The 11,765-nt window shown below is 45.1% G+C and overlaps 3 long non-coding RNA genes across 3 annotated transcripts in view; 2 read left to right on the top strand and 1 right to left on the bottom strand.

The window, feature by feature from the left end:
- On the top strand, positions 1–1,355 carry LOC116686815 (uncharacterized). The gene is made up of 3 exons (XR_004331370.1): positions 1–74; positions 781–782; positions 1,345–1,355. It is a non-coding gene; the product is annotated as an uncharacterized LOC116686815 (long non-coding RNA).
- The window catches only part of LOC116686817 (uncharacterized), an 8,100-nt gene extending 247 nt beyond the window's left edge, over positions 1–7,853 (top strand). Inside the window, exons 2-3 of the long non-coding RNA XR_004331372.1 lie at positions 3,577–3,581; positions 7,843–7,853. This is a non-coding gene — a long non-coding RNA (uncharacterized LOC116686817). The remainder of the gene's footprint in view (positions 1–3,576; positions 3,582–7,842) is intronic.
- The window catches only part of LOC116686816 (uncharacterized), a 13,703-nt gene that overhangs the window by 221 nt on the left and 1,717 nt on the right, over positions 1–11,765 (bottom strand). The window contains exon 2 of the long non-coding RNA XR_004331371.1: positions 9,419–9,423. This is a non-coding gene — a long non-coding RNA (uncharacterized LOC116686816). The remainder of the gene's footprint in view (positions 1–9,418; positions 9,424–11,765) is intronic.

The following is an 11,765-nucleotide window of genomic DNA, read 5'->3' on the forward strand; positions in this document are numbered from 1 at the left end:
ATGGAGTCCAGGTGGGTTTGATGCTGCTGGGCAGATGGATCACTGGGACCCTCTGAGCTCTCCTGGTCCACTCTGTGGAGGAATCAGGAAGAATTAGCGTTTCAATCACCTGAGTGCCGTGGTGCATCACAGCCTGCAGGGGGTTTTGACAATAGCGGGTAGGGGGGGGGGATGTTAGGACCGAACTCCACGGGCCCTGCACTGGACAGGCCCCACAAATAGGGAATAAACTATATCACTTTTAAATCATCATCATTCAGTCAATCATAATTTCCAAGTCATAAATAATAAAATTAAGGATCCCTTGTTTTGGCAGTAAAAGTTAAATATCCTTCCCCATAACAAAAAGGAAATGAATAATGAGCACCCCCCCTGTATCTGTATAATGCTTTGGTCCTGCTCAATCAAAATCTTGTTTTTCCAAAGTGGAAGAGATAAAAAAGGAGAAAGACATGGAAAGGGGTCTGTACTGTAACCCGTTTTTCAAACCAAGAAAGGGGGGTGGCCTCTAGTCCCTAGTGGTACTAACCTGTTGCTTATGGTTCCGGAGTGAATAAGCTAGCTCAGATTATTGTTCCCTACATTTAATCACCCTTTTAAGCAGTGCAGGTAAACGTTTAGCAATATAGCTTATTAATTAGATTCTATTAATATGGTAAATCTTGTCCCTGCGCCTTTTAGGCGACTAACAACAGATGATGTCAGCGAACCCCATCCCCACATCACTGGGCTGTTCGTTGTGTGTAATACTTTATATGTGCAACTAAGTTAAAACATCAGCTGTGTTAATTGGTTTTTGAAAGCTGATGTTGCTTATAATAATCCTAGCCCGAATCCTAACAATTACTAATAATATGTAATTATAATTTAAGAGAATTTTCCATTTTGGCTAATTTACATAAAAAACTGGAGAACTGCGAAAGCGGGTTGTTTAATATCGTAACAATAGTGAACTACATACAGACAAATCACCAGCCATATGTGTCTAGTAGCCTATGTGTTGAAACTACAAAGAAACAAGACTGTTGCACGCCTTTAATTAGAATGAGTACATCTGTTGATTGGGACAGTAGGTCGCTCGAGATGTGAACACACTGCACACAGGGGGCCCAATTTCCCATTTTCTGTCATGGGACCCAATTCCTTGCAGCATCCCCTAGGGAACAGAATGACTAATGGCTAAGTAACTGTCGCTGTTTCTAACAGTTTGGCCTAAAGCAGTAAATATAGAGAGACACCTGCGCTTCACTTTTTAGCTCAAAACAACCCGACACATTTCCACAATATCTTCCATCCCAATAGAGATATTACTACCTTTGTCACTCATTGCATCAGAGCAGTGAGTTTCAGCTGAGTCCTTTTCTATTTTTTACCTTGAAGTGATGTATTGTGAAATGCACATTATAATGAAGCTATATATTGCAGTAAGTTTAAATATATATTATGTTGTAGTAGATATGTGTACAGTACTGCAAAATGAAAAAATTATGGAATTGTTTTTTTAAAAACCTTTAAAATGTACCTTCTGCTCACCTTTGAGCAGCAGAGTGTGGCGTCCATCTGAATCCTAAGGTTTGACTCGTAGACCGGTCACTCTTCATGACACACAGCTGGTCCAGGTCCTGGACAGTCTTTCCCTAGGGGATTCTGATAGAAAGAACTCTTAACGCCCGCATATTTACGGAACTTCCCTCTTTTGAATGAAATACTTATAAATCAAGTAAAGTTGAAATACAAAATGAAAAATATTTCCTTATTGACTTGAAAAAGAAGAAAGACATTTTTACAACTAATTATTTTCATGTTCATGTATTAAAAGGTGACAAAAATCCCTTTGATGGTCACTCTTGAAGGACAAAGCAGCTGGATTCGGGTCGGGATCGGTTGCAGGTGTCAGTTCCAGATCCAGGTCTGGGTCCAGGTCCAGGTCCCGTGTGGGGTCGGGTCCGGGTCCAGGTTTCCCGTGCCTGACGTCTCTGGGCTGACACAACCACACAGAGCTTGAGTGTGAATGAATGATGATGATGTGGAGTGGGATCTGTGTGGCCAGTAGATATTTTCCCCTCTCACCTCTGACCTTGTCTGGGCTGTCAGGTCCCGCCCACAGAGTTTTTAGGGGATGGACCCCCGCTCCTCTCTGTCCTCACCTGCTCATAGGCCAGTCCACACCTTCATCTGAGAGGAACACTGAGAGCAGAGTCCAATCATTCATCAGCACATCATCACTCCTTCATCCCTCACGCATTCTCCTGGAAAAAGCCAATCTCAGCAGCTGTCCCTCTGATTGGCTGCTTCTCTCTGATCAGATCAGTGTCATTGAATCCTAAATTTGGCCCCCCCCCTCGTGGACTGTTCCTCAACTAACGAAGCCGTTAGAACATGAGAACTCGGAACTACTGAGGGGCCCTTTCTGCAGCACATTGGATCCCATTTCATTCACTCCACACAGAGATCTGATCACACATGGTCATAGTGTTTGTATGGGACAGCAGACGATGCTGCTGGTTCTCTTGGTCTGGTGAGACGAAATCAGAGCAGAGGAGCTGCCACCAGCTGCTCTACTTCTAGCAGTCCACTATAGGGCCTCGGAGCTTTTGGAGGATTTACTGCTTGTCATGGAATCATAGCTTGGACTGTTCCCCAGGGGGTAAGCGAGCTCAGAAAGTGGACCCCCGTATGGGAGATTCTGAGGCAACAGCATCACCCCCCATTAAGCAACTCCATTGCTCCCTTCATTTTTCAATCAATCAATATCAAAATGTATTTATACGGCACGTTACGCACCAGCAGGTCTCGAAAGAGCTTAACATCATACACCCAGAGGAAAACACCTCATACATATAACGAGTCACAGGAAAACAGTAAATCAAAACTTTGACAAAGAGTCGAAAATTAACGTGTCGCTACGTATTCACACCGACTCAACAGTTAAGTTTTGATAGTGGACCTAAAGAACTAAATCTGGGGAAAAGCTGACCTTAATACCAACATACAATCTTGTTTTTTAAAATACACCGGGAGCCATGTAGGGTTAATAATATATAATTTAGTGTATAACAATACTAGCATATAGTGTAGATAGTAATGTATGTTAGAACGGGAGTGCTGGTTTCACGTCTAAGAGTTTTTTTTTAAAAAGCAAGACGCTGCAAATCTCCTTCTCAACATTCTGATCTGTTTGTCCAATTTCATGCGCAATCAAAAGTACCCCAAGGTTTGACAGCGATCTCTGTAAGAGTCAAAGCTGACCAATGTGCATGACGAGTATTGAAAGATAATAACCCCCGGTTTTATCTTCTTCAAATTAAGACGTTTTGTAAAACCAAACGTAATACAGTGACACACACTACAGGATTTTTGTGTGACACTGTCATTGCTTCAGATGACAATAGATTTCAAATCATCTGCGTCAGCAATGATATATAGACTGGGCCAAGAATGGTCCGCTGGGGTACCCCACGAGAAGAGAGCCACTGGACGAGGAGAGGTCCCATCCTCAGAAAATATAGCTCCTGTTTTCCAATGGACCTGAACCATTTAGTGCCGAGCCTCTGGATGCCTGACTCAACGCTCAAGGTGCTGTGAGTCAAAAGACTAAAACAGCAGGACTCCCACATCTCCAGACAAGGCCTGGATCTCATGTCCTCTCCACAGTGCGAACACGCGCGTGACGGGATTCCTAAAACCATACCGGGGTTTTAAAACACAGAGTTCTGTTTTACACAGGCTTGTAACTGTATAATCAAACACTTCTTCCAAAACCTTTGAAAGAAAAAGTCGATGAGAGCCGGTCTAAGGTGGACAACACGCAGGGGTCGATTAGTCTTCAGTAGGCCGACCACAGCACCTTTACAGGCAGCTGGTACAGAACCGAACTAAGACCAGAAATTAAAAAGTAAGAAGTCTCGGACAATTGGGGTTATAAAATCCTCCTTCACCATTCGGGGGGGGACAATGTCCCGGGACCGTTGGTAGTTTTCATGTGGTGTACTACCGCGCTAATTAACGTCATAGAACTGCTTAAAATTCCATCAACCCAGCAGATTGTGGAGGAGAAGCGGTACAACACCTTCACAGTAGCACGAGGGGGGTTCCTACTGATGCCTACTTTGTCAATAAAAACAGAATGTCTCACATACTGATCACACCTCTGTCAGAAAGCAGAGAGCATGGTTATGACAGAGTTCATGTATTAAATACCACTCTAGTTGTTAATGACAACTGCTAGACAGAGAGAGAGATGGTGCATCTTCTCCCCTTCACTTCATTCTGTATCAGCGAGACCGTCCCCTTAAATGCGGCCCAGGGACACATGGAAATCTCTTTCTTCCTCTTCATTCAGCCTTGTCTGCAGTGCAGGGCCCTTATGATGTTTTCGCATCTCTCCAACTCCTCCTCCTTCTCTCTTCCTCCTCCCCTCCTTAACTGGTTCTCCTTCATTCCAACACGCTCTAAGCGCCCCCTTTAGACTGTATTTGATCTTTGGTAGTTTCTACGCGAGGGGCTCGGCACACGAGGATCCTGTTTCAGACCAGCCGAGTCTCTGCTGATCTCCTCTGTAACCATAAAAGCCTAGCGGGAAAATTGGCTCTACAGCTGAATTAATAAGATCGTCTACAATCTGCTGATTAATGTGCCACCATGAAAAGAACACACGGTCAAACAGTTCCATTACACTAACAATCCCATAAAAATATTCCTACACTAAAAGACCATCAAACCACAACTGGTTGGAACAGCTCACGACAGTATTTCTTTTCTGATTAGAAACATTAGAAAGAGCCAGATAAAACACGAGATAGAAGCTGTGTGTGTTGAAATGGCTGCTGCTGTCATTAAGGGAGACCTACTGCAACTATCACCGGAAACTTCCCCAGCTCAGTTCTCCCTGACACCAGGAGCTTTGGATTCCAGTTTTCTGACTGTGTTTCAACATGATCGGACCTTTATCTATGCTACGGTTGGTGGAATAACAGACATCACAGACACGAATGGACAAAGTGGAACCAGATGAATGTTTCTCTCTCCACTCGTCTGAAGAAGACCGAGGTTGTGGACGATAAAAAGCCCCGAAACTCTCCTCCGCGCGGACCAATGAGAGACACATGACACAAACCATCCCCCCTACGAGGAAGTTGGTCAAATAAAAAGTAAAGGATGGAGGACTGCTACTCGCGTTTAGAGTTCTCCTCAAGCTGTTGGCTCTCTGGTGTTACCCCCCCCCCCCCCCACTACATCTATCGAGTCCTGACAGACCAGATCAGACTCACCGCGTGCCGCATCGTACGTCTCTCTTCCTGCTCACAATCAGGCGGCCACTTGTCTCGCCACTCTACCAATCACACGTTCACCATCATTCAAAACCGTTGACCAACCACAACAATCAAAGACTTCATCTCGAGACCAATCACAGCTCCACTACTGAACTTTCAGCCATGGACTCATCAGTGTGCAGCCTCTTTGTCCTCAAGAGTCTGTGGAGAAAAGGACTTCATCAACTTCAACTTCAACAGACAAAGTGAGTGCGGCAGTTTCTTATCATTAACCATGGTGTGCTGTGTTTGTGTGTGTGTGTGTGTGTGTGGTGTGTGTGTGTGTGTGTGTGTGTGGTGTGTGTTTGTGTGTCCTTCCTTCACTATGAGTAGCATTCTGATGGTTGGACCACTAGTGGGCAGAATAAACTAATGTGGTGTGCATCAATAACTTGGTGTGTCCCACAGTCAAATCCGGAACATGATTCGTGACTGAGGACAATACAGGACATCACATATACACATACTGTCCACACTATGTCGCTCATCTAGAAAACATCAAAAAAACATTGGGTTATTAACATCAAGCTAGCTATATGCTAGCTCCACGCTAAATCTCATTAACATCTACTACGGTACGCATGCAACGTCTACTCACCATATGGATCTACAAAAATATATAGTCAGTTTATGGAGTTCACCCCCGGCTCTTTGGCCCACTTAAAAAAGGCTTATTTAAGGTACTGAAGGACTCAAGGGCAAACAACATCTCTGACTTCTTATTTAGTCCCATTTTAGGTTGTTTTAACATGGATTTCAGTTCATAGGTGATGGGATGTATACTAAAAATGCACTAATATTGATACCTTTAAAAGAAAACCCAAAATACATATGAAAGCAATATAATGAGAACTTCTCCCGCAACATCAGACACACACAGATAACCTCAGTCCACCACCATCGGATTATATTTTAACTGAAACGAGACATTTTCCAATACGATATGAATCAATCGTCCATTAGTACCATCAATCTTGTTTCTCAAACCGCGGTATCAATCAGACATTTGTCTCAATTCCAACCCAAAAGCCCTCCTGGTCTCCCAGCCTTTTCCCACGCATTACTGTGGTGGCCCCACGGAACACCGCCCAAGGAAAGAGAGAGAAGTGACGGAGTGTTATGGCCACAACGGTACCAGTAGTATGAAAGTCTGAACATCGTATCGGGGGTTGGGGGGGGGGGGGGGGGTCCATAACCACAGGAACGGCAACGGGACCGGGATCGGTCCGCCTGTCACGTTCCCTGAACCCAACCCTTTGTTGTCCCCTGATAACAACAAACTTATACATGTTTCGTTATTTTAATAATGCTTTTAATCCTGTTAGCTTGAATGTTTAATGAAATCACACAATGTTAAGCACATCTAACATTTTTTAATTCCACACCGTCCCCGCCCACCGCCGACCACACTTCCTCCTTATAACTTTAGAACCATGTTAATTTTAAGAATTCTTCCGTGGCCCATCACAGACTTTTCGTTGACTCTGTTAAACTGCACAGCATTTCATAGTGACGGGGCCGTGCTCATGTCCCAGACTGTGTGAGACATGTTGCTCCCGGACTGTGTGGACCAGGTTGAACCAGGCTGTGTGAGACCAGGATGCAGGACTGTGTGAGACCAGTTATCCAGACTGCGTGAGACCAGTTGTCAGGCTGCGTGAGACAGTTGTGATCCAGATGGTGTGAGACCAGGTTGATCTGACTGTGTGAGACCAGGTTTAATCCAGGACTGTGTGAGACAGGTTGAAATCCCGGACTGTGTGAGACCATGTGATCCAGACTGTGTGAGACCAGGTGATCCCGTACTGTGTAGACCAGGTGGATGTAGGACTGGTGAGACCTGGATGATCCAGGACTGGTGAGACCAGGTTGATCCAGATGTGTGGAGACCAGGTTTATGGAGGACTGTGTATATACCAGGTTGCACCAGGACTGTGTGAGACCAGGTTGAGGCGGACTGTGTGTACAGGTTGATCCAGGACTGTGTTAGACCAGGTTTGATCCAGTACTGTGTGAACCAGTTGATCCAGGACGTTGAGACCGAGGTTGATCCAGGACTGTGTGAGACCAGGTTTGTCCAGGCTGTGGTGAGACCAGGTGGATCCAGGACTGTGTGACCATGTTGATTGTGGACTGTGTAACCAGATGATGGAGGCTTAACAGCTGGCAGCAGCTTTCCCCCCAACAACGCCTCTCCCTACCGCTGCGTCTCCAGTGTTCTCAATGATGATCTGAACGTGTCTGAAGGCTCGTCTCCTCTTTAACGAAGGAATCTCAGAGATGATTTGCTCAAACCTTTCACCATCTGCTTCCAATGTGCACCATTTTAAAATTTCCCTAGAGAAACAAAGCGGATGAGGGTTCCAACTATCATGCACTGTCCTTCCCCCTTCTGTGTTTCATCCTGCAAGAAGGTTAGAGGTGAAGCTTTATGTGTTTTCACAGTCTCTCCTATCACATTATAGGAGAATGAAATAACAGAAAATAAAAAGACGGTATAATTGACTGTATATACAAATTATAATAACAGGATTTTCTGCTAAGCATTGGAAGCATATCATCGCTAGCAAGGAGGATGGAATCGCATCCCTTCTTGTGTCCTAGATCATCATGCTGCATATTATATAATGTCCATACGTAATATAGACGGTTTCTCTCGCACAAGCAGTTTTTCTATCCCCCCCCGCCCAGCCATTGTAATCCACTTAGCTTTCTATTGCCAACTTGTGTTGCAGAGACTGTCTTTCAGGCGTGTCTCTGTCCTGCAGGACACCGCCCTCTTCCATTTTCTTATGACCTGAACTGACCTGAGGAATTAAGTCTGTTAAAACTAGATTACTATCAACTGATTTTTTATAAGAGTCACCTAAGCCCCAGAATCTAATGTTGGACCTGTCATTTCTTCTGAGGAGCAAGGGCCTTGTGGCTGCTGTCTGACTCGTGTTTGCCTCCGGTCCCTCATACTGAAACCAGGATAGGCAAGGCAGCTTTATCTTTAGACAACATTTCACAACAGGGCGATTCAAGTGCTTACCACAAAAACCATGTAACCGATTAAACACAAGTCACAAACAGTTTTAAAAATCATAAGCAGGAACACCACAATAAACAGTTTAAAACCCCATTAGACCATAAAAACCCAAGAATAAAGTTAGTGCGCATATAAATTTAACACATCTACTGTTCCCCGCTTTTTGGGGAAATTTATCCCTCAGTTCGCTCTGACCGAGAAGATCTCAAAGATATTTTTACTTTTTAGCTTTATCTGGCCCCTGGCACAGCTATTTTTACTTTTAGCTTTTATTCCTGGCCCCTGGCGCAGATTTTTTACTTTTGACTTTTATCGGCCCCTGGCACAAGATTTTTTACTTTTAGCTTTTATCTATCTGGCCCTGGCCAGCAGATTTTTCGTGCACCTTTTCCAACATGCGTCCACTCACCCTTGGAGAGAATCATATCAAACTCTTTAAATTGTTAGTTAGTGTTTAAAAATATCCAGGTGAAGAGATTTCCAAAATATATATTTTACACTTAACCTATATCCTGACGGCTGGCCCCTCCCTCCCCTGTATTGGGTCATAGGACCTACTCCAGCGTGATTACCCCGTCAACACCATATACAACAAAATACACAATAACATCACAGAGAGGAAACAGTTTTTACAAAAAACAAAGATCCTACTCTAATTTTTAAAGCTAATGTGTACTCTGCTCTTGGATCTGACAGCTGTTAACTCCATAAGTATCCACGCTAACGTTAAATATGATGTGTTATCCTTCCACATCGTCTTACATCGATGCTCCCGGTCTTTCTGGCAGTTCTACCATTCAGTCTTTTTGAATTTTCCAATGTCTTTAGTTAAAGTGGCGTCCACCGTTCAGCGCCAAGATGCAAAAGTACTGATTATTATGTTAAGGCACTATCTCACTATCTACTCATATCAATCTAGGATTATGGGATCAGACAAAATCAACGTCCAGGTGTAACCTAGGTACAGGTGTAACCTAGTACAGTGTAACCTAGGTAACAGTGTACCCGGTAACAGGTGTACCTAGGTAACTGAAGACACTACAACTAACTCATTAGCTACTTACTTAAATTGCACCATAACTACCGACCACCACAACAACAGGCTCAATGGACTGACAACACCAGTAACAACTTCAGTTCTCAGGCAACACACATAGACACACACACTGACCACAGACTCCACCCAGACTCAGCAGGACCCCCACAGACAACGCACAGACACGCACAGACACACACACATGACACACACAGACACGACAGACACACACACAACCCACGACACGCCGGACAACGCACAACCGCCACAGACACACACACAGACACACACCTCCTATATACTATGATAGATCTTTCCCTTAAGGGTACGTGTTTTTTCCTTCATAACGTGCTAGGTGCCTCTCCACATAGACACCAACCCAACCCTGACGTGTGGTCCGACCTCCACAGAGAACCACAAACGGAGCGGGGTGGTCCGACCTCCACAGGAAAACAACACGGAGCGGTGTTGCCAGACCTCCACAGAGAACCACAAACACGGAGCGTTTGGTCCAACCTCCCCAGAGAACCACAAAACCGGAGCGGTGTGTCCAGACCCTGCCAATAGACGCCAACCCTGAGCGGTGTGGTGGTCCAGACCTCCACAGAGACCCCCAACCCGGAGCGGTGTGGTCCAGACCTCCACAAGACACCCACCCGGAGCTGTGTGGTCAGACCTCCCAGAGACACCCCCCCCGAGCGTGTGTCCCACCTCCCACAGAGACACCACCCGAGCGTTGTGGTCAGACCTCCCAGAGAACCACCAACGCCGGAGCGGTGTGGCCCGCCTCCACAGAGACACCCAACCCGGAGCGTTGTGGTCCAGACCTCCACAGAGAACCCAACCCGGAGCGGTGTGGTCCAGACCTCCACAGAGAACCACAACCCGGAGCGGTGTGGTCCAGACGTAGCTGACATCCTTCTGTCGAGTCCTGAGTTCGGTTGGACATCAACACCAAACTTACCGGAGCACCGTCGTTTCCCCTGGCTGTCATGGTAACGGCGGTTTACAGCTTCAGTATCCTTGCCGACCGAGATCTTGGGTCACCTACACACAGTCCCGTCCTCTGATAGGCCAGACTTCGGTTTGATTGCACGCAGCTCAACTTCTTCTCCTAGACCAATGGTCTGTGTTGAAACATTTAACTTCAATTTTTTCATCTGAACTTTCAGCGAATGACGTCGAATTTAGCAACTTGAATCTATTTTATCTGAAATTTCTACAGTTGTATTTTGTTGTCTGATGTTGACCATTTGAATATCATCTAATTCATGTTTTTAAATGAAACCAAACCGTTTTCCTAATTTTAAATTTCAAGAGGTGATTCGAACACATAAATCAGATACATATTTTCCAAAATAACTACTTCAACCTTAAGTATTCCAGTGGCGGTTAAATTCAAAGGCATCAGTCTCTTATCTGCCTTCCATAGTAGTTTTATAACCTCTATCGTGTCCTGACCATCTCTTGGCTCAGATACATGAAAACCTGGAACTGGCCCAACGTTACATCTCTCAGCTCATCGCTGATGACAGGAATCATGAATCGTTCTAGTCAACGTTACAAAAATGTAATATCAAGAGATGAATTCAACACGTGGCTGTTTGTGGTGGATCTGAGACAGATCTTCTTCAGGCAGTGTGTGGTGGTGAACAGACTGAACTTGATTTCAGCAGCTGATCTTCAGTCAGGGTTTCTGTCCCAGGAGAGACTCTCAGTCCTGCAGAGGACACAGAGACACTGGAGGACCAGCGACCCTAAACCCAGGATAGAGAGGCTGAGTGATGTGGTGTTGAAGGTGTGGAGGTGGATCAGTGAGTCAGAGAGACTGTGTAGAAGGACAGGAGCCAGCAGGACGTCCACATCACTGCTACTCTGTTAGAGACAGAGGAGGGAGGTCTGTTCTTGTATTGTGAAGACAGAGTAACGATCATCAGAGAATTCAGACTCCAGAATGATCTTCCTCCAAACAACAGTCATGTTCCTTTCCTGCTGATCCCTGTAATCACTCTATTAACCCTCCTCTCTCTGCCCCTCCAGTACCAGCGCATCAGCCATCTCTACACGCAGCGTAGCCAGACTCAAACCTCTCGGATGATCAGGATAGACTGATCTCTTCCACATGTGTCACCTTCCTGTTGTTGTCGACAGTTTGAGTTCTTGTACGGTGTTGTGTCCAGTTCCAGTTCACAGACATCTGATGGAGAGACACAGACCAATACAGCTGCAGGTTATCAGTCTGCTGATTTATTAACAACTTTACGACATTACTGACAGAAATATTAAAATTCTCATTCTTGTTGAGCTGGAATGCTGTTTAACCAAACTTAACTTCAACAATCCCAGTTAATTGGAACAGAGATCAGCAGGTCAGATATTCTGCTTT

This window comes from Etheostoma spectabile, unplaced genomic scaffold (assembly GCF_008692095.1).
Source record: "Etheostoma spectabile isolate EspeVRDwgs_2016 unplaced genomic scaffold, UIUC_Espe_1.0 scaffold50, whole genome shotgun sequence".
In the NCBI taxonomy this organism is placed as follows: domain Eukaryota; kingdom Metazoa; phylum Chordata; class Actinopteri; order Perciformes; family Percidae; genus Etheostoma; species Etheostoma spectabile.